Genomic DNA, 22,634 nt, shown 5'->3' on the forward strand with positions numbered 1-22,634 from the left:
AACATACACAAAAAGTAAAATGAATTAGTAGGAATGTGGACATTCCACAAAACCTAAATCAAGTAGTTTTAGCATGTCAAAGGCCTATTTATGCATATAAAATATATTTTCCCAACAACACAATTGTGGCTAGTGAAAATGGCTAGCGGCTAGTAATGTTGGAAAAATACAAGCCAAATTGGCTGGTGATCAAAAATGTCAAGCCCTTATTTTAACAATCTAGGCGTAAAGTCTAATGTGCAGGGCGCAAATGCATTAAGGGTGTGTCCAAATCCACTTTTATTATTTTAAGGATGGAAAAATACACTTTGCACCCTGGCGCAATGTCTAACAGGGTTGAGCTTATTCTCTTACTGAGTTATTGGTGTGCTTTGAGCATAGCGTGCATTAAACCAATCAGCGTCTCATCTCCCATTCCCTTTAAGAGTTTCAGAGTTTACATTTACATTTACATTTAGTCATTTAGCAGACGCTTTTATCCAAAGCGACTTACAAATGAGGACAAGGAAGCAATTTACACAACTGTAAGAGCAACAATGAATAAGCGCTATAGGCAAGTTTCAGGTCTGTAAAGTCTAAGAAGGAAAGTATTAGTAGTATTAGTTTTTTTTTTTTTTTTTTGGGGTACAGTTAGTGTGATATTCAGAGAGGCAATTGCAGATTAGGAAGTGAAGTGGAGACTAAATAGTTGAGTTTTTAGTCGTTTCTTGAAAATAGCGAGTGACTCTGCTGTTCTGATGCAGTTAGGGAGTTCATTCCACCAACTGGGCAGATTGAGCGTGAGCGTTCGCGAAAGTGATTTCTTCCCTCTTTGGGATGGAACCACGAGGCAACGTTCATTCACAGAACGCAAGTTTCTGGAGGGCACATAGATCTGCAGAAGTGAGAGCAGATAAGAAGGAGCAAGGCCAGAAGTCACTTTGTAGACAAACATCAGAGCTTTGAATTTGATGTGAGCAGCAACTGGCAGCCAGTGCAAACGGACTAGCAGCGGAGTGACATGTGCTCGTTTAGGTTCATTGAAGACAACTCGTGCTGCTGCATTCTGGAGCAGTTGAAGAGGCTTGACAGAGTTAGCTGGAAGCCCAGCTAGTAGAGAGTTGCAGTAATCCAGTTTGGAGAGAACAAGAGCTTGAACAAGGAGTTGAGCTGCATGTTCAGATAAGAAGGGTCGGATCTTTCTGATGTTATAGAGTGCGAATCTGCACGATCGAGCAGTTCTAGAAATGTGGTCAGAGAAGTTAAGTTGGTCATCAATCGTTACTCCAAGGCTTTTCACCATTTTGGATGCAGTAATGGTTGCCCAATCCATGTGGATTGAAAAGTTATGGTGTAGAGACGGGTTGGCAGAAACTACAAGCATTTCCGTTTTTGCGAGGTTAAGCTGAAGATGATGATCTTTCATCCAGTGTGAAATATCCAACAGGCAGGCTGAGATGCGAGCTGGAACCGAGGGATCATCAGGATGAAAAGAGAGGTATAGCTGGGTATCATCAGCATAGCAGTGGTAGGAGAATCCATGTCTCTGGATGACTGGTCCTAGAGATGATGTGTAGATGGAGAAGAGAAGTGGCCCAAGAACAGAGCCTTGAGGTACCCCAGTGTTTAGATGCTGTAGGTTGGACACCTCTCCCCTCCAAGACACCCTGAATGACCTGTCAGAGAGGTAAGATCTGAACCATTGTATAACAGTGCCCGCGACGCCCAGTGACTCGAGCGTAGATAGCAGGATCTGGTGGTTGACAGTGTCAAAAGCAGCTGACAAGTCCAGCAAAATGAGGACTGATGATTTTGAGTCTGCTTTAGCCAGTCTGAGACCGAGAGCAGGGCAGTCTCAGTTGAGTGGCCTTTCTTAAAGCCGGATTGCTTGTTGTCCATGAGATTGTTTTGAGTAAGAAAGTCCAGGACTTGATTGAACACTACTTTCTCCAGAATCTTGGCCATGAATGGAAGCAGGAATACTGGTCTGTAGTTTTCAAGTAGCGTATGGTCCAGGTTGGGTTTCTTTAGCAGTGGGGTTACCCTAGCCTGCTTAAATGAAATGGGGAATAAACCAGAGTCAAGAGATGTGTTAATTATGTGAGTCAGTGTTGGTATGACTGCAGGAGAGATGGCTTGCAAGAGATGAGAGGGAATGGGATCGAGTGGACAGGTGGTTGCATGGCTAGATAGCACGAGTTTGGACACCTCAGACTCAGAGAGCTGAAAAAAAGAGCTGAGTGTGTGTGGTGTTGGTGGTGTATCTTGCGTGTTTGTTGTAGGTGCAGCAAATTGAGCACTGATTTTTGCAGTTTTGGTGCAAAAGAATGTAGCAAAGTCATCAGTAGTAAGTGTGGAGGATGCGGGTGGAGGAGGAGGATAGAGAAGGGAGGAAAATGTTTTAAAAAGTAGGCGAGGATTAGTGGCATTGTTGATTTTCAGACGATAATATGTCTGCTTTGCAGAAGTAACTTCAGCCGAGAAAGAAGACAGAAGAGTTTGGTATGTTAAGAAGTTTATGGGCTCTATTTTGACGGTCCATGCGCAGAGCTCAAAACGTCATATGTATCTAATTTAAGGACGGGAAAATCTGCTTTGCGCCATGGCGCATGGTCAAAAAAGGGTTGAGTTTATTTTCTTAATGAGTTATAGGTGTGTTTTGAGAATAGACCAATTAGAGTCTCATCTCCCATTCCCTTTCAGAGCCAGCTGCGTCGTGCCAAGAGTGCATTCGCTATTTACAGGACGCAAAGTAAGTCTAAGTGGAAAAAATTAGCATTTCACAAGCAAACAGTTAACACTTAACAGTTTTTTAACAGAAAACTGTTAAACAGAGCATCTACTGCGTGAGAATGAGAGATAATGGAACTACTTTCACATTCGCTCTTGGACAGGGAAACCTTTACGCACAGACATCAATTAGTCTATAAATAAATAATTTTGTTTGTTAAGCGCAAATTTTCGTTTCAAAACTATTTCTAAATTCAGTTCTAATTTCCAGCAAATTAATAAATGAACAACAATAACGAAGTGTGCTCAAAAACCTGAGTTATATCCTAAAACACATGCTGTGCCCCATATGGTCTACAACCTGACAGGTGGGCAAATCTAAGCTTGTTTTTAATAAAACAAATATAAATATGGATATAATAAATAATACTGCTAATAATAATAACATTATACAAAAGCAAATTGTTATGAATGAACTGAAAAAGCCTCCCGAGATGAAGAAGACACAAAAGCAGTGGTTTTTCATATTTCAATTCAATTTAGGCTAGAAAATAATATGTTTTGTAATATGTTAATCCTTTATATTTATATCCTTTATCTATTCCTATTATATCCTATATATATCCTTAATATTTAATTTTTTCATATGTAAAGATATTTGCCTATTGCTCTCTTGTGTGTATTAAGCAGTGCGTAAGCGAGGCGCAACTCTGGGCCGGAGTTTAGACCAGATTAGTTTTGGTCTAATGAAAAATCTATTATAGTTTCTCAAAATAGCAACGCGCCAGCGGTCCGCCTCAGAACGCCTTCCTTTTTAGACCAGAACGCCTATGGGCGCACAAATGAGCTCTAATGTATTTGCTATTTAAACAGCGTAGCGCAATGCCTCAAAACGACTCTTGCGCCAAGCTGAAACTACCAAAAGACTATTGCGCCGGATGTATGATAGGACCCTATAAGTTAAAGATTTTTCTCTAGAAGTTTTTCCCTGAGTGGATTTCTTCCAGTCATCACAAAATGACAGAAGAAAGCATACAAAAGCATGAACTCATATTCTACATTGTTATTTTATTTTTGTAAGGGGGAAAGTGCTCCACAATAATAAGGGTTGCATTTCTTTTTTGTTCTGTTGATGAACTTACCATCAACAAACATTCACTGCTGTTGCACATCTCAATGTTCAAGTTACGTTTGTTTATTCCGCCGAAACGCCAGTAAAGACATGTATTATTGCGAAACAAAATGGATATTTCATTCCAGCAATTACATGGCAGGGTACAATATTTATATTCTCCTGGATTTTGTATAAGTGTGGTGGTGTTTGTATCTGATTTTTGTATAACACATTAACTTATTTATACACCTAGCTAGGCCTGTAATTAAAAAAAGTTTGTAATCATGGATAAATGTTTATTACATGCCGCCATTTCTTCATTTTTTCAGCAAAAAAAATTCACTTTTTATGAGCAAAACCTTTTGGAAGTTTATAAAAAGGGAAGAATTTATTGAAGCTTGAACTACCCCTGAGACCTTTATTCATCTTAAGAGCATAAATTAAGATATTTTAGATGAAATCTGAGTGCTCTCTAATCTCCCAGACAGCAACGATCCTGAGACGTTCAAAATGACATTGTTCTTCTTTGTCTTTTTTACTGCATCAGGTAGTCAGGTTACGCAATTACTACAGGCTTTACAGCATATTGCAATTGGAGTCAGCAGCACAACACACAAGCACCCTATTACAGAGTGAATGAACACTCTGATCTGTTGCAGAAGACACTGGCGAACAGTCATTTTTTTATTCTTGGAAATTGATATGATTACTAAAATCCAGAAACAAACAAAAAATGCTTCAGGGGTAATTCATTGATGTGTCTGTGCTCTCTGGATGAGGGATTTGTAAAGATACAAAAAATATCATCAGTGAAAGGCACTTGAAAATTAAGTAAAAAAGCCTTAAAATGCCTTTTATTTTACAATCAGCACTCGTGCACCTACACAATTCTTTAGATTTGATTTGATTTTTATTTAATTTATTTATTTTCAAACAGAAATATCATACATAAAATATCATTAACAAAAAGTACATTTCAACATGGTCGAAAATGGAGCTTATTATTTTCCCACCCCATTACCACATACATCATTTGTCTATTACTTCGTCTATAACTTATTTCTGCTTTTACTTATCTCCTCTTTTTACATGAGACATATTTTATTCTTTTGGCATCTTCGACAAATTATATGTTTGATTCCATTTGTACCTTTACATTTTGTAACATAGCCCGCCAAAAATACATAGTACTGCAAACAGAGATTACTTTAAAACTTCAATATACCTTTCTCATTTTAATCCTAAGTCTATAATCTAGTTTTGAACTGCAAGAGTGTGTCTGAGCCTCGGACATTATCAGGAAGGCTATTCCAGGGTTTAGGAGCCATAAATGAGAAGGCTCGACCTCCTTTACTCGACATTGCTATTCTAGGTACTACTAGAAGCCCTGAGTTTTGAGATCTTAAAGAGTGGGTTGGATTGTAGCGAGACAGAAAGTTGGTTAGATAAACAGGAGCTAAATTATTTAAAGCTTTATAAGTAAGAAGCAATATTTTAAAACCAATAAGAAACTTAAAAGGCAGCCAGTGTAAGGAGGATAAAATTGGGGAGATATGATCATATTTTCTAGACCCTGTAAGAACTCTGGCAGCTGCATTTTGTACTAGACGGTCTCAGAATATACAACACAATCTCACGGCAATTCGTAACTTTTTCATTTAGTGGCTAATTCGTACAAATTCGTACGATCTAATTCGTACATTTTAGTACGATTTGCGTCTCCCCAGATGACGGTTGGGTTTAGGGGTGGGGTTAGGTGCCACGCCTCCTTTTTAAAATTTTACATTTTCTTACGACTGAACTCGTACGAATTCGTACGAATTAGCCACTAAACTGCCAAAACGTAAAATACTTACATTTTCTCGTGAGATCAGGCTGGAATAAAAGTGACATGAGGGTGAGTAATTAACAAGATTTTTTTTTTCTTTAGTGAATTAACCTTTTAAAATGTGATGGGAAAATCTAATAAAGTCGAATTGCTTAGTTCTAGCTTTGTTGATCTAAGAAAACATTCCCTTTTGCTTAAATGCTTATTGTAAGGCTTTCTGATGTGGCTAATGAGGCTAGCAGGACAAGCAGAAACAACAAAGCAAAAAAAATGGACATACTGAGATCTTCCCTCAGGCATGAGGATGAGAAGCTTTAGCAAACAACTCTCCTGGCCTTTCCAGTTTTGAGGGCTGAGGAAACGCATTCAACCACAAGTTCAGGGTTTTGCTTGTAAGTTGATTAGCTTCTGCTTCGATACCAGTGAACACATACTGTAACTGTAGTCAGTGCTTGGCATATCTGTTATGTTTTGAAGATAATCTGTTACTGTAAAGTGTGTTTAATGTCCCAGTTTAGCAGAAAAAAAGATCAACAATAAAAAAGGTGAGAAGTTAGGTGGGAAGCTACAGTAAATGAGCTATTTGGCATTTAGGAGATATTCTTTATCCAATTCATAATGTGCCAAGTGCCAAGACTGTCCCTCTTGAGATACTATACCTGAAGTTAAGTGATTACTCTAGAGTAAAAAAAAGTGTGTGTGTGTGTGTGTGTGTGTGTGTGTGTGTGTGTGTGTGTGTGTGTGTGTGTGTGTGTGTGCGTGCGTGCGTGCATGCATGTGTACTTTCTATTCTTTCCTTTGTGAAACCAAATATAAACACAAATATAAAATTTTATGTCAATTTTGACTTTGTGGGGACATTTTTGGTCCCCATCAAGAAAATGGCTTATTAAACACAGAGAATAAAGTATTTTAAAAATGATTGCTAAAATCTGTATTAAAATTGCCCAATAAAAGTTCTAATGATTCATCCTTAATACGTTTACATGCATATACAGTACAGTACGTACATACAAGCATATACATAGATTTACTCTAATATGAGGTTTGTTTGAAATTAATTTATATATTTATCCTGTATTCCATTTTCTCAGTACACATTGTACATCATTTCTACATCCGCACAGAATTTCATTTTGAAATTGAAGAAATAAATAACTTGTTTATATATATATATATATATATATATATATATATATATATATATATATATATATATATATATATATATATATATATATTGTACTGACACGCAGCTGTGGTGATGAATTACATAATTTTACTGTCTTTTCTTTATTAAAAACATGCACTATTTTAAAAATGTTTTAAACGGATAAAACTCATTCTTGAAGTCCAACTGATCACAGAGAGTTGAACAGACCTTTTAATCCCAGTTGCTTTGTGCTGTCTTAAAAATTAAGTTCTGTCTTGTGGATATGATTATACGTATAACTATAGAGACATGTTAATAGGAGGCTGTCAATCAATCTGGTGGGCGGGGAAAATTTCACTACGTCACATTTCCGTCACATTCTCACATTGGCAATCACACTACTACGTCACATTGTCAACCTTAGAATTGCAGGAATTCGGATCCCATTTTAACGTTAGAAAATTTAAAACAAAGAGGCTTATTGTCTTTATTTCACACCAGTACGACTGTGGACACTATACCTACACACAGTTCATTCCAAATAGCTTCCAAATGTTGATTTTCATAGGTGCCCTTTAATGGCATAAACTAAAAATATCTTCGATATTGAAACACGGAGTACAAGAATTTGCTTTGAAACTCAGATTTTTTTTTTCACTCAGAAATTGTCATTGCAAAGAAATGCAAGTAACACATTGAAGTGAACATGACATTTTAATTTCAAAAGTTTTATCTTATAAAATAGACTAGCAAAAAGACTAGTTTATTTGATTTACAAGTTCAAAAATAGTTTTTTTTAACCCATTAACTACCCCACCAAGAAAAAAATGTTTGGATTGCATTTCTTAACTCCTAATGTCACTATAGTAAACACACTCAATGCATTTTTTTTCCAACACATCTCTTAATTTTCAGAAATATCAGCCTCGACCAAAGGGTTTATATGGCGGTTTATGGTAAAAGTACCGAACCTAATACATATACTAAGAAAATTTTGAAAATATGAAGTGTAAGACTAATTTATGTCAAAATATATAAAAAAAATTCAACATTTTTGAATAATAAAATCTTTTTTTTAACTATGCCATAAAAAGGAACAGGATGTTTGTTAGATTTATTTATTTAAGTGCAGTTTCAATTTATTTCGCAGTATTTTCTCCTGCAGTGAGTATACAGTCAATCGTCTGTGTTTTTCACTTATCACATCTGAAACATCATGATGGGGCAGCCGCATGATTTTACCATGGATAAAGCAGCTTTGCGTGTGTGTTTACTGAGGTGAGCGTGAGGGCAGACCCTGGCATGGGCTGGGCTGGTTGGATTACCATGAGCCCGGTTTCATTGTTACCAAACTGGGATGTGTTTACACGCAACTGAAACACAAGCCACCTCACCTGTCTCTCACATACAACCACAGGGTTTGACTTACTGTCGTCCTGCCGCCACACAAAACAGCGCTCTGCTTCCTGTGCTGAAGTGTGATTAAGAGTTTCTCCAGATCGTCCATTATTTCATTCTTAAACGGGCTGTTAAAAACAAATGTGTTGGGGGGGGGGGGAAACAGCATCAATGAGCAAAACCCAATCTACAACATAAAAAGTGAGACATTTTTGTAGTGGATGGAATATAATCAAGAATATGGCTTGTTAATTCTCTTTAATCTTTTTTTCTCCTGAAGTTTTCACTAACCAAATAAATTCTATAAGTATTCTATAATAAATACTAATACCAATAACAAAACAAATTTTGATGGCTGCAAAATACATAAAAAAAAGTTGGAATGTTAGCATGGTGTAACATTACAGTAACTTTCCTTTTAATTACAATGTATTAAACATTGTTTAGGAAATTGACAATCTATGAATTGTTTGAGTTTTACAAGCCCAGTCTAACATGATACAAGACTTTATCTGCCCATCTTTCTGTGATCTTTGAACAAACGCTTTACCTCAGATCAACCACGCCCCTGATTTTCTAATTTGATCGCTCGTATCTGCACTGCGATGAAGGCTCGTTAATATAAATAAAGCACTTAAATTTAAAAACATGTAATAATATACGATTTATTAAAAGCTGTGTGGTGTAAGCTGTTTTTGTTTTTATAATTTAATAAACACAATATTTGCTGGACTGCAAAATAAATGATCTTTCATATACTGTAACCGGACTAACATGAGCACAAAGAGTATTTCTCTTACAACAGGTTGTTATATATATTTTTTTTTATTAGGGTAACAATAACACTTGTAAAATATGAACAGTAACATATAAACAACACATACATCTTTAGAAAGGTTTTTATTTTTAATTAGCAATCAACAGAACCAAAAATCTGTACATTATGGACAGCTATTTGCTGGAAAAATGTTAAAAGATAAATACAGCAAGATTTCTAAATATCAACAGGATTTTTACACATCCCATCTCAGCACTATATGAAATAATCCTTATCAATTTGTACAATAAACAGCAGTATTAATACATCAACTGATGTCTATCAGCTGCTGCAACATCACTTAAATATTGTTTATAATTATTATTATTTTTATTTTTTTTAGCCTCAGTTTTCATTTGGTTTATTTGATGCCTTAATATCTGGCAAAGAGGAATTTACATTCATTTTAATGTTTATTAGGTGTTTTAAAATAAAAAGCCAATGATAAATAAATATATATATATATATATATATATATATATATATATATATATATATATATATATATATATATATATATATATATATATATATATATATAACATGTACAGATCGATTTGTTACATAAGATTCTAAACATCTAATCTAAAACATTAATATTTTATGACAGCAAATGCAGAAGATTAACTCCATAGATTAATGTCTAGCTAATGTCTAGCTCTGTTTAGGTAGGAGTGTTGGGGGAGGGAAAGAGGGAAGTTTTGGATAAAAATGGGGGTTTCCGTTTGGGCATGCACTTATTTTCATAGACGCAAAACAAACACACAGACGCAGGGGAGAAACACAGTGACTGTTTACATGAACATCAATAATCAAACTATTTGGCTAATCATTAATTTGTCGACTTTAACTGCATTTTGGCACTTTCACTTACATTCAGGAACATTTAACGCTTACAATTCTTCTTCTTCCACTTGTTTTGGCAACACAATGTGGTGTCACTTTGGCGTCTGAACACTGTAACGAGTAAAACAGTTTTCGAAGCTATCATGCATATTAATGAAGTTGCATCACATACTGTACACAATAGAGCGCTGAAGTCTTTCCTCATGAATTAATGCTGCACGCTCAGAGACGTCACGATGTACTCCAAGGTACAAACATCCAGTCTACACGCTGGAATACACGCAATCTTACTGCAATGATGCAGCTTCAAAAATTCGTTTCAAACCGGAAGAACGAATTTGCTCGAAGTAACGTAAAAACAACAACTTTTCACTTTTTTGTGACATATTTGTGTCCTAATAGTGTTTTTAGCAGTGTGGGACACCTATATGACTGTCAACAGCTCAAAAAAAATTGTTTTGGTGTTTTGTGACCCTTTAAGTTCAAAAAACATTACAGGAGATCGACATAAGCTAACATTAGTTTTGTCTTCTTAGTTATTATTTCAGACCCATAGAGAATTACTGCTAGATAACGATCACCTGTATTTTTCCCTTCATGGCTAAGGTTTTCGTGTATCAGCAAACTAAGATCCATTAGATCCAGTATGTCAGAAAGTATACATGTAGTTTACTGCCGAGCAACTCATTTTATCATGGTAAAATAACACAGACATCTAGAATTGACACTTTAATCTTCTCTTAAAGCTCAGGCGGTCTGTTTAGAGAAACTGTCAATCACAACTGTCATTCCTGATGACAAGCCCCGTTTTATAGCATTAAATTACTGGCTAAAACATACTGTTTACAAAAATGAACATCTAAACCTATCTTAGCTTGATAAACAGTGTCTTAATTGACCAAAACCATCTTTCGGGACATTTTATTGCAAGTGTAATTACTTTTTTTTTATTTGGACTCAAGTCTTATTCATTAACACGGAGGAGGTGGGCTTTATGACTTGTACTGCAGCCAGTCCCCAGGGGGGCGATCTAACAACCAGGAGCATGACTCAAAAGCAGGCATGTGGCACACTTGGTCTTTACTGGTCGTCTAGCTTATACAGCCTTACCAGGTTGTAATAGTGCTAATAAATGTAGCAGCGCTCTGTAATCCACCATTGTTGTTGTAAGCCATTGTTACTTGCAGAGTTCTTCATTCTACTGGTTACATGGTACAGTCACAGCATCATTTAAAAAAAAGTAATGGTTTTACCTATACACATGGCTATGCCCTGGGCAGCTTGTGGATATGTTCCTTCTCTATAAACATTACCAAAAATTTTGTTTCAGGACACTGACAATGCTGGAGACGTGTGGGGAAATGGTCGAAACGATAGATGATAGAACCTAAATCAATTGCCATGTGGACAGGGTCTGCTTTTACTGGTGCCATGAGCCGGATTGGAGTGAGACTTTGGGGTGAGTGTAACAGAAGCCTACAGGTGAGTGCCCATCTCCCATGCTGAAATTGATGATACAAATCCTGTTCAGAGCTGGAGTCAGATTGGAGAGATTTAATTGGTGCCATGACCCGGATTAAAGTGAGGTTTAGGGAGATGTGTGTAATAGAAACCTCACTGCCCTGATCTCAAGAAGTGCTCTATTGACAGACGCCACCTCACATGCTGAAATCACAGGTTCACACTTTTTTCATGCATTTAAAATCGTTTAACATACGGCAATCTGTTAATTATCCCTTATTTAATAAATATGTTTGTTTAAAAATCGAACACATAAAAATAAAGCCTCTTGTTGAGAGAGAAATTGGGGCATCGGGGGTACGGCAGACTAGCTGGCAAAGTTGGTTTTGTTGAATGTGCAGATTTGCAAACGGCATGAAGCCTTCTATATGATTGATGATGTAGTTATCTAGGCTCTGGTGGATACATCACGGGGCCGCTGAATTATGGCCTCACAGCTTATGACGACAAAATCGTGTAAGAAACGTATATGGGCCAGAGGAAACAAATGAGCCGACTGTGTGAAGACTTAATACAACACCGTATGTGCTGTAGGACAGCACTGGGAGAATTTTGTAGCTCTTTTTAGTGCTCTATGGCACCTCTTTTTCTGCTTTTTAAATAACCAACCCTTGTAAGCTGTAGTCTGTTGAAGCTACTTACTTATACTGTAGATGATAACTGTGTCAATTTCAAAGCCTTGCACTTTGATTTCGAATGTTTGTGTTTTCCGGCACCAAAATGGCATTGATATGTAAATGAACAAAAACAATTAGAAAGTTGTTTTATTTTGGCTGAAAATTGTGTCATGTAAACAACATTATTATATCACAAATGAGGAGCCTCCAATGTAAAAAATGCTAACTTCCACACAATTGTTTTAAGTTCAATCCACTTAAATTTGTTAAAACAATTACGTTAACTCAATTGATTAAAAAAAAAACTCAAGAATAGAGTTGATTAAGCTCCTTTTACCCTTGTGCACAGTTCTAATTTATACCCTATTGTTATGTTTGGAATGAAAACATCAGCTGAATTAAACTGCTGTAAAATGCATCAGATAAATATTTTTATAAATTTTTTTTTTTGCATAAATCTGTTAATCAACCCAAGTCCTGATCAAAACTACTAAATGTTTTTAAAAATTACATGCTTTTAACCCTTTACTTGCCAAGTTCACAAATGATGTCACTGACTTGGTGAAAAAAACGAATGACGTATTTTCAATATAAAAAGTAATTGTGGACTGGATTTTTGTTTTACCTTTTATCACAGTCTTGGACATGTGAACGATTAGTAACAGCATTGGCTTTGATGCATTGTTAGATTTAAATTTTTTCTCCCTACTTTACTGTTGGTGGCTGTATTTGGACTTCCATTATAACCACAAGTGATGGTGCATAAATACACAGTCTTTGTTTTTGTTTACTCCATGTAGTTCTGAGAGCTGAGATGCATATTTTGATTTTCTCAGACACATCAAGGTGAGTGTGCAAAGGTCACTCTCATACTCTCACACACTCAGAGACACAGACTTTAATTTGCTGTTATACTCCATATAAAATCCAGAAACCAAGCTTGTTTTTTGCCCAGGCTCAAAGGTTAATGGTGCCAACTGATGATCAGCTGTAAATATTACAACTTTGGCCTGTTCCAAACAGGGGAAACCACCGACAATCAAAAATTCATGATTATATGGTTTCATGGTTTTATAATTACAAAAATGTGGTAATAATGGAAGTCAATGGCGCAAAAACAGCCACCAACAATTAATTAGGGAGACTTTTTATATTGAAATATGAAATAAGTCATTTTGTGATTTTTAATTTTTTTTTTATTTTTGGCATTTTGTTGGTAATTAAAGAGTTAAAATCTTGTAATTATCTAAGCAATTTAGTAGTTTTGATCAGGACTGAGGTTGAATTTTTTTATTTTAATTATTTATTATTGTGGTCGTTTTGTTGAATTTAAGATACATTGCAACTAAGTCTCATTAGATTATAAGTAAACAGTTAGGTTGGGGTTAGGGATAGTGTAAGTTGACATTAACTTGCAAAGTTTCTAATATCTCTGTTAAATCTCTGTTGAGGAAGCAGTATTAACAGATATTAAGCAGACAGTCTACTACTCAAACAGACCATCAAAATAAAGTGTTTATAAAGTGAAAATATTTATCCGATGCTTTTTTTTACAGCAGTTTATTTCAGTGGACATTTTCATCCCTAACATAACAAAAGGGTATAAACTTGGCCAGAGTGTATCGTTAAAAATTCAAAGCATTTTCTTAAAATATGTGTCAAAATAAGATTTGTTTCGTTAAAAAAAAAAAAGAAAAAAAAGAAGAAGAATCTTTCCGTTAGCTGAAAGTGGCCAAATTAAGACTCAAAATCACCCCAGAGTAGATGAAAAGATCCCCAACAGCACCGTAGAGTTAAAATAAGTAGTTATGGAATTATTTTCTTTTTCTTCAAACAAATCAGTAATTTCAATTTTTTTTTCTTATAGATTAAGATTTTTTTTTATTACAGTCACAAAGCAATGAATTTTTTTTTTATAATTTTCTGTATATATTTTTATATACTTATTTATGTCTTTTAATTAATTAATTAATTAATGCTCTTTTGTTTACTTTTCTGATTTTGCTACCAGGCCAATCACACTTTTTTTTTTTTAAATATTTCTCCTATGCAACAAGATTCTTTAATAATAAATAAAGAGTCATTTCATTCATAATAATCAAACTTATTTTCAAATGACTGGAATTTTCTGTTAACCATGGCTTCATAAAAACAAAAAAAAAACAAAAAAAAAAAGTGGAAGATGTTTGACTTTAGGAACAGCACAGTGGCTCAGTGGTTACCACTGTCGCCTCACAGCAAGAAGGTCACTGATTTGAGTCCCAGCTAGACCAATTGGCATTTCTGCGTGGAGTTTTATGTTCTCTCTGTGTTCATGAAGGTTTTATCCAGGTGCTCCGGTTTCCCCCACAGTCTAAAGACATGTGTTCTAGGTGAATTGAATAAACTAATTTGGCCATAGTGCAGGAGTGCATGTGTGAATGTGGGAGAGTATGGGTGTTTTCCAGTACTGGGTTGCGGCTGGAGGGGCATCTGCTGTGTAAAACATATGTCAGAATAAAATGGCGGTTTATTCTGCTGTGCTGTGACCTCTGAAAAATAAGACTAAGCTGAATGAAAATGAATGAATAAATGATTTAATGTTTGACTTTAGAAATGTTTAAAAAGTACTCATTTGTTCTACAGTGCATTTAACACCATCTTTATAAATTTACTTTTGCCATATTCCAATTATAAAGGCATTGTGATGCTGGAAATATGAATGATGACTCATTATTTTCTCAGAGCTTCAGATTTGACGTTCCTTTGACCTTGACGAAGATAAACTGCAGCCTAGCAATAAATTCCAGCTTTGTGAATCTTACAGCACAGTCGTCATAAAAAAGAAAAAAAGGTTATATTCTGAAGTATTATCCATCACTGCTTTCAAAACACAACCACAGCTTTACAAATCCACAAATCTGAACTCTCTCACTGTACAGTATGTTTCGGTCTGAGAAGATTTGTCGTCAGTTTTTAGAGAGGCATAGGACAATTTAAGGCTTAAAATGGACATTTACAGAAACTGCAGTTCTCTGTTTGTTTCTCTCTTATTGACTATGTTTACATGGATATCAGTAATTGAATTATTTGGCTTAATCTGAATAAGACAATAATATGATGTAAAGGTGTTTGCATGAGTTGCTTTATGAATGTACATTTCATGATCCCTTTTACATGTTGTAGCACATAGATCGATTAATATCATTGTGTCACTACACTATCCACATTTTCTCCAGAGTTTCATGTAATTTTGGGTGTTTCAATTTTAATTTTTCCATTTTAACTGCAGTTTGGCATAGCCTACTTTACACGTCTTCATTCGATTTTTGTTTAGTTCGATTATGACTTTAATCAGATTAAGGTAATCAAAAATCGCTGTTTACATGGTAGACTCTTAATCAGATTAATTAAAATCTGACTATTGGTGTCCATGTAAACACTAGATGACTCCTTTTGTATCTACTCTTTCTTCCACGTGATTACTAAGCAACAGAGAGTCAATGTCCACAATCCCACAAATGACCCCTGACAATATCACAAAGAGCACAATGTCATCCTCTTAGATTCCTTACAGAGACAAAAGCACACACACACGTTTGTTTTTCAATCGGTACTTCCATTAAGTTCAATTGTTTTTATAAGGACTTATTTTGATATGTGATTTTCTCTGTGGTAAACCTTAAAACACACCACTAATGGAATGTTTTCAAAATAGTGATTTAACAAATCTCTTAAGATAATGAATCTTTCTGATTCTGTTCCATGAACTTGTAAATCCCTTATGTTTATGTAACATTCACCAAGCAAAAAAGTGTACAACAGTCCTGTTTTTGTTCATCACACTAAATTTACTTATGCTAATGATGATATACAAACTAATCATGACATATTTCTACAAATAAATAACCAGATATTTGATATAACCAGCCACTTTTGGCTTCAAAGGTGGCAAGCAGTCATTCAAAATCTTAATAGCCAATGAGAATAGGCCGCAGTTAATCCTGTCCCCATGAGAAGTTTTTGTCTAAATTTCGCGTTACATTCCTAATTTATGATTTGTAAAAACAAATCGGTCACATTTTATTTTGATGGTCCGTTTGTTGAATTTAAGTTACATGTCAACTTATTCTCATTAGATTATAAGTAGACTGCTAGATTGGGGTTATAGGGTTAGTGAAAGTTGACAAGTACTAGCAAAATGTCAGTTAAATGTCTGTTAAGCAGCAGGATCAACAGATATTAAGCAGTCTACTAATACTCAAATGGACCATCAAAATAAAGTGTTCCCAACAAATCTTTGAAATCTGTTTTAAAAAAATTAGTTTATTTTAATGAGGAATATTTAATATTTTCTATTAAAGTTAGATTTATTTTTTCTTTATAATTTCTTAAATTACACTTGTTAATTTTTTATACCCAGGTTCATTCAGATTACGTATCCCTATATACATTTCTGGAAAGAGCAAAATACGTGCCAAGGACCTACGTTTTTTTGCAGTTTTTGTTTTCGTAAATCCATCAGAGGTCGCTGTGTACGCTTTTTGAGATCTCAGATTTCTCTCGCAAGTGCCATTCGCATCTGCTCTTCTCACAAGTACACCAGAGTACACCAATCGACTGGAACACCCTCCTCCTTTCTCAAATCCAACCAATAGTCTTTTCAAAAGTACCGATTGGTCAGCGCCCACCCACTTCCCTAAACCCAACAGTGTTTTCAAAAGCAATTCAGAGAAAAGAAGTCCCTCGTAGCAGCTTAATTTGTCCCATTTAATTAATTTTAAATATGAAATACAGCCATACGTACTTCTGGTTACATAATTCACGATCTCCAGAAATGTATAAAGGTCTACGTTTTCAGAATGAGCTTATGTTTTTTTTTTTTTTACTTTCCTTTAATCTGATGCTTGCCAAAAAAGTAAGAAAAACATGGAATACAAATAACAGACTTCACCTTTAAACTAATTGAATAATTTATCAGAGTAACAGTTTTTGAAGTGAGTGCTTTGTTTTAAATACCAGAGGTCGCTGTATTTATTGGAAGGCATTTTCTGGTATTTCTCTCATTTTTTCTGTCTCTGCTTTGCAGTCAGTCAGAGAGGGCTTTAATACGTTTTCCTCAGCACTCTCCGAAATGCCTCTTATGATTTAATGATCGCGCTCAGTCAGCAGAATCATCACATTCGTTCATCCTGGTGCTTTCCAGACTCGCTTTATTTTTCATATGTTCTCAATTAAAAACATCTTCATGGATATATCATAAAATGAAACTGAACCAGCAACCTTATTGTTGTGAGGCGACACTGAGCCACTGTGTAACCCAAGTCCACTTATTAAGCGCTCTAAAAAATCCTGGCTTGTCATAACCCAATGGTGGCTCAAATACAGTATGGACAAACCCAATGTTTGATTAATGTTTTCAATTAAACTTAAGTTAGAATTTTAATCCACTGTTTGTTTTGTCCATATTTGGCCTAACACTGGGTTAAAACAAACCAGGATTTTTAAAGTGTAATCAACATATTATAGAGTTATTGATAAGGTTGCTAAACTTTAAATGCAGGACTTACTGCCTGCTCATTTGAGAGGAGATTTGGTTGTAGTCGACTATAAAGTAATGTTGCAGTGAATAAAAAACTTGCTTAGCCTGGTTTCATTGTTATTGTTTCTGTAACATAACGGTGCTGGACAACAGAGATGAGGATCCAATTGCAGTGTCTTTATTCAACAGCGAATAGTAATGCAGGCTAGGGTGAATCCAATCCAAAATAGTAATCAAAACCAGGCAAGGGATCGGTTCAGGCTGCAGCTAACATCAACAATCAACAAACAAAGCAAAGAATCAAACCACGCCAAGGCAAGGAGAAATGATAGTGATGCTACAAGTAGAACAAGACTCAGCAATGTCAGTGTATGTGCTGTATAAATAGTCCATGTAATGGGTCCTTGAGCAGCTTCAGCTGTGCGTGTTTGCAATCAGTTAGGATCAGGAACCGGTGTGTGTGCGGTACATGCTGGGAGTTGTAGTTCATTTGATAGCCGATTTGTAGTTCTCCAGTGATCCACAGTAGCTATATTGCTGGTGACTGTAACAATTATATTATTTACAACATTTTTTTGGTATGTTTTGGCTGATGCCAAAACATATAATTTGAATGTACTGTTTTCATTCTTATGCAACATTCTTATGGATTTAGACTGTAAAATAGTACAGCCAAAAAATAACCTAAAATATTAATGAATATAATGTTATAAATGTTATAAACATACCCTTATAGATGCACTTTTATAATTCTACATCATTCTGCTCCTTTAACCCTTACATACTCTCGATAATCACACTCCTCCACCTCCAATCATTTCTTATATACATTTATACAACAGTTCTGTCTGGTTCTTGAATTTAATTGGTTGATAACTGTGTGATATTCTGCTAGTAACACATAATCAGCTCATTCACCCTTGTGTATTACTCCGGCCTCTTACAGCAACAAGCAGAGGACACTACAGTTTGACAAATATTGCTGATGTTGGACAACATAATGTACTTTTGAGGCTTTTTTAGTCAAGAATGTAGTTGTTTAAATTGCAACTATGCCGTTTATTTCAAAGGATAGTGCCTGTTTTAAAATATTTATCATTTCTGAGAGACAGAGCCTTAGCCTGTCATTAAGCTTACCAAAGACGGTTGACGTTGTCCATCCACAAGATGGCAACAGGACCGCATAATAAGCCCTTACAGGAGAGGAAAAAGTCTTAAAGCCAGATATAGCCATCTGTTTCTGAGTCTTCTGTTTTCGCTTCTGCAGACTAGTTCAGTAAATAGAAAGAGAGAAGAAATTTGCATTGCTTTGTCTTTTTCAGGGTTAATTATTGTAATCCCCTGATTGTAACAGAGAAATACTGGGAAATCTTTGTAGACATGTCATGCCGTTAAGTCTTATAATCTTTAAATGTGAGCACAATCACCTGTTTTGACATCACTTTAGACATTACGCTAGAGAATCATTCACATACTAGCTCTAAAGAGACGTTGGTAAAGTAGCAACAGTTTCTGCTGTTCTGACATCAGCAGCATATGTGAATGAATGGTGCAAGAAAGTAGTTCTTCTTACAAAAGGATTTTGAGAATCTCCGTGTTTGATTTTCTTTTATTATATACTGTACACAACTATGTCTTCGAACTGTTGTATGAATGCAATATCACACTCGTAGCAGTGCGATGTGGCTGTATATCATCATTGTTGGGACACAAAAGCACTCGGCCTGTGGCCTTGTGCCAAGGCACGCCCCCCACCACTGATATACAGCCATATCACACTGTTACTCATGTGAAATTGCTCATATAAATATATACACAATATAAAGAAAAATATGATTCTCAGTTTAGTGCATAAATGCTAAAAGTAGTGCCAAAAGTAGTCTACATAATGATTTGTTGCAGTCAAATTATAAGCATTAAATGAGAATTTATTATTTTTGTGGTTCTGTTGTCATTTACATCATGGCTCAAAAAATGCATTTTGTGTCCTATGAAATAAGTAATTATTAAGTCTTTACAGAAACGTTTTCCACTTTAACACTGTGTTATTACATAACATGATGTTTTTGATTTGCCCTAAAATATATAAGCTATATACATTACGTAAAATAAATATGATTAAAAACATAATATCTTTGATATGACAACTGAAAATAATATCATCAAGTTAAAGCCATGATCTCAATATTCATAAAAGGGATTCAATTTTTTTACGTCTGTAAAGTTGCTTATACCTAAATAATATATCTTTCAAATGCCATCGGTATGATCACATTGTATAAAAATATTTAGATAACTAATCTTTGTCTCGCTCGCAGTATGTTCATAAGTGTGCATTTATGACCTTCTGCAGTCTGTAAATAACCCTGCCTGGCCTCTAACATTAATATGTTTTTTGGGTTTTATAATCCCTGTGTCCCGTCCGCACCATTATTGAAGCAGATGGGAATCACCAGATGTTGGTGATTACTAAGAATGCAAAATGATTCCGGATAAAGCGGAGAGCGGGTAGTATAAAACAGACACGGTGCCCTTCGTGTACGGTTGTCATTTAATCACAGATGATTATATGGAGAAATCAAAACGCTGTTCAGCAGATGTTGTGTAAAGCTGGACAGAGTGATGTGTTTCCTGCTTGACTTTTTTTTCTGATTTGATCCACCAACGGTCAATACCTGGAAGAAAGCGACCGAAAGGCGGAAATAAGACAGGAGGGGAGAGTGGCAGATGGACAGAGCATAAATTATGTATGTGTTTATGTCTGAATAAAGCACCTTCAGACTTGGATCAAAGATCTTTTCCATGACTAAAAACCGAGGATGAAAGCCTCTTTTGCAGTGATATCAGACCACAGGAGTTTTCTGGGTAAAGTGGCTGGTGTTTTGTCTAAAATCCTTCAGATCTGAGTAGAAAGGTTATGAGGTTTATCCTAAGAGCTTAAAACCGTTGTTGAGCCCTTAATGTAAGAATTTCCCACTGCATTATAATTCCCACTGTTTGTATTAGGATTTCCAACCACCTGTTTAAATCCATGAGATTACGTAATTTCCTTTAAAAACAATGCATGAAACGAATTAGTGAAATATTACTCAATATTATGTCTATGAAAGTAATAGTTGTGATTTGCCATGACAGGAATACATTATTTTTAAAAAGTATTACATTTTAATTATATGTAACAATATAATAAAACAATATAAACATATATAGTGTAATAATATTAAAATCAAGACTTTTAATGCTTCAACATTTATTTTTTTATATTTACTTTTAGAAAAAGCCTGTAGTTTATGAAAAATTATTATAATCATAAGACCTATTTTGTTAATCACAGAATTTGTGCTAAATATTTAAATACAAAATGTAAAATATATTTTTTGTAAGTATTTGTTATTTTTAAAAGGGCATACAAATAATACAGGCACTCACAAAGCTTATTCTCAAAAAGACTGATGTTGATTATGCAAAAATGAAATAAATATAATGTAAAAAAATGTAAGTAAACAATTTTAAAAGCATGTTGTTCACTCCATTTTATTTTTTATTGTTATTTTATTCATTTTCCTTATAGGCTTAGCTATTAATTCATCAGAGGTCGGCAAAGTGGGATGAACCGCCAACTTCAAGTATATTTTTTACACAGTGGATGCCCTTCCAGCTGCTACCCAGTACTAGGAAACATCCATACACACTCATACACTATGGCCAAAGAGATAAAAAGACTGATGTTGACTATTTATATTTTTGTAAAAATAAAATAAATATAAAAATGTAAACAAAGAAAAAAAAATGTAAGTAAGCTATTTTAAAAGTATGTAGTTCAATCATTTCTTTCCTTTTATTAAATAGTTACTACATCAGCCATGTTGACGAAGGCTACAAATTACATTTTTCTAATTCTTTGATCATTTATTTGTCACATGATTTAAAAATACTTTTCAAATAAAAGCTTTTTTTAAATATATATATATTTTTACACTTTTCTTCATGACATACACATCACATTAAATATGACATTTGCTGCTACTTATTTAAAATGCAACCCAGGCTCATTATTGATCCGTACCGCTGTATACATTTCTAGACAACATGAAAAATACATTTTAAAAATATCTATTTTTGCAGTTTTTGTTTTGTAAATCCACCAGATGGCTGTCAGCCTACTGACTGACTGACTGACTGACTGACTAACCAACCGCCTGGTTTTTATCACATATTTAGACCATACCATGTTCTCACTCACTTATTTACTTCTTTATTTTATTTTTTGCTTTTTTGTTTTTGTTTTACCAGCTTTCTGGAACCGTTCTTCATTGGACTTGAACCCCATTGTTGGGGTCAACTCCTCACTGCACCTCAAGTCCGCCGACATACACGGCGAGCTACTTTGCAAACTGGTAACTAAGGTTGGCACAATACTGGAATTCGATACCAATCGGTACAAAAAATTTTAAAATGTCCATTTCCCATGAACATTTAAGTGCTGTGGAGCACATTCTTAAACATTGCTGATTTGCCATTGTTTTCACGTGCTCAACAGAAAAGACTGGGATCGGCCGTGAAGGTCATCAGTTCACCAAACTCACCGCTTTTTACTGAGTTTAACCACAGATACAGAGACACTGGAGCATTTTAAAGCCGTGATTCATCAGTGGATTGCTTGTCTGTCAGCTTATAGACAAACCAGCTGATAGACGTGACTTTAAAACACTCCAGTGTCCCTGTATCTGTGGTTACACTCAGTAAACAGTGGTGAGTTTGGTGAACTGATGACCTTCACGGCCAATCAGTCTTTACTGTTGACCATGTGAACACAATGGCAAATCATCACTGTTTTAGAATGTGCTTTACAGGGCTTAAATTAGGGGTCACCAATCTCGGTCCTGGAGGGCCAGTGTCCCTGCAGGGTTTAGCTCCAACTTGCCTCAATACACCTGCCTGGATGTTTCAAGTATACATAGCAAGACCTTGATTAGCTTGTTCAGGTGTGTTTGATTAGGGTTGGAGTTCAAATCTGCAGGACACCGGCCCTCCAGGAACAAGTTTGATGACCACTGACTTAAATGTTTGCGCAAAATTGATGTTTTAAAATTTCACTACCGATTGGTAT

At 35.2% G+C, this 22,634-nt stretch overlaps 1 protein-coding gene and 1 long non-coding RNA gene across 3 annotated transcripts in view; one reads left to right on the forward strand and one right to left on the reverse strand.

The window, feature by feature from the left end:
• Positions 1-22,634, reverse strand: part of LOC141379989 (uncharacterized) — a 57,299-nt gene that overhangs the window by 11,436 nt on the left and 23,229 nt on the right. The window contains exon 3 of one of the 2 annotated variants that reach the window (XR_012397177.1): positions 17,682-20,199. The exons of the other annotated variant lie outside the window; for it this stretch is intronic. This is a non-coding gene — a long non-coding RNA (uncharacterized lncRNA). Of the gene's footprint in view, positions 1-17,681; positions 20,200-22,634 lie in introns of those variants that run through there. 2 annotated transcript variants of the gene reach the window in all.
• The window catches only part of LOC141379987 (uncharacterized), a 41,097-nt gene that overhangs the window by 3,115 nt on the left and 15,348 nt on the right, over positions 1-22,634 (forward strand). The gene's annotated exons all lie outside the window — the stretch shown is intronic.

Source organism: Danio rerio, chromosome 21, assembly GCF_049306965.1.
Source record: "Danio rerio strain Tuebingen ecotype United States chromosome 21, GRCz12tu, whole genome shotgun sequence".
NCBI classification, from domain to species: domain Eukaryota; kingdom Metazoa; phylum Chordata; class Actinopteri; order Cypriniformes; family Danionidae; genus Danio; species Danio rerio.